Below are 1,476 nucleotides of genomic sequence, written 5' to 3'. Positions count from 1 at the left end.
AATGGTTCGAAGGTGGAGGCCGCCATTTCTATGAGTATTTTCCCTTGCTATTCAATAGTTCTCATGAATGTGGCGTGGCTGGCTGTTTGATTTTGCGATCGTTTGACTAGAAACAAATTATAAAATATGAGAGGTCATCCAAGAAGTCCACAAGGACGGAGAACGTGGCCACTTTTCTGAATAAATTCTTTGGTATTCTATAGTCACAATGCATGCAGTGCGGTTGCCTTTAAAATTCCGCCTTAGTTTGGCGCAAAATCAGGTATAATAAATGAGAGGTCTGACGCTTGCATGGGCAAAGCAAGACGATGCGGCTACTTTTCCTGAAGAAACTATTTGGTATTCTACAGTCACGACGTACGTGGTGTGGCTGCCTTTAAATGGAACCTTCATTCGGTGCCAAATAAGGTATAATAAATGATATGTAATGTGATTTGCAGGAGCTCAGTGAGAAATTGCGACTTGATGGTATGTATTGACGGAGTAGAGTGCTATGTGAGCCGTGGTGCATCGATATGAGATAGCGTGGGTGAAAAGAAAAGAAAAGGAAAAATGTGAAAAAGAAATTAATGTGTGGAAATAAATGGTAAAAATCAAAATAAAATATAGCACAACGACAGCTTGGCCGAGCGGTTAAGGCGGTAGACTAGAAATCTACTGGGGTCACCCGCGTGAGTTCAAATCTCACAGCTGTCGAGATATAGTACGATGAAGTCATCTGCAGTCCAATTGCGCACTCCCAAAGTGCAATACAGGCCCCTGGGGCCTGAAAAAGACTGCTACGAGTACTTTTTTTACTTTTGCTCCATTCACACGATCCTCCTTGCTCTCTGGCAACTCTCTACGATGTATCCACGAGTGCTATACTCACGCTATATATTTTAAACCGTATTTTCTACCATTAAATCCTGGCTCGTTTGAGAACTCCATATAGCTCCCAAAAAAATACTACAATATGCGGATTGGAGCTATTGTGTTGGCCTCAAGTGAAGAGCGTCTCTGCTCGTTAAATCAATTTTTACGGTAATTTAAATGAACGGCCGTTGAGTATAGGTGGCGAGTCTGGCTAGGTCAAATTCACCAAGTGTTTTAAGACTCTAAATAGACGAAAAAGCTCGTCCAAGCTCAGTCCGTGGTCTGAGCTCACCATTTCAAGTATTGGTCTCGTCAATTTTGGTGGCCATAAAAATTCCCAACGATAGGGAGGCACGGTTGTGTGGTGTGGTATTTTTATTTGGTCCCCAAAATAGCGCCGAAAGAATGGTTCGAAGGTGGAGGCCGCCATTTCTATGAGTATTTTCCCTTGCTATTCAATAGTTCTCATGAATGTGGCGTGGCTGGCTGTTTGATTTTGCGATCGTTTGACTAGAAACAAATTATAAAATATGAGAGGTCATCCAAGAAGTCCACAAGGACGGAGAACGTGGCCACTTTTCTGAAGAAATTCCTTGGTATTCTATAGTCACAATGCATGCA

General features: G+C 42.3%; 1 non-coding gene across 1 annotated transcript; it reads left to right on the top strand.

The window, feature by feature from the left end:
* The first annotated feature begins 615 nt into the window (after nt 1–615).
* SPRG_30157 lies at nt 616–696 on the top strand. The gene has a single exon. It is a non-coding gene; the product is annotated as a tRNA-Ser (tRNA).
* The last annotated feature ends 780 nt before the right edge of the window (nt 697–1,476 follow it).

The sequence above is a fragment of the Saprolegnia parasitica genome (genome assembly GCF_000151545.1).
Source record: "Saprolegnia parasitica CBS 223.65 unplaced genomic scaffold supercont2.105, whole genome shotgun sequence".
Lineage (NCBI taxonomy): Eukaryota > Oomycota > Saprolegniomycetes > Saprolegniales > Saprolegniaceae > Saprolegnia > Saprolegnia parasitica.
Note: the sequence above shows the minus strand (reverse complement) of the source record. Positions and strands in the feature narration are given on the sequence as shown.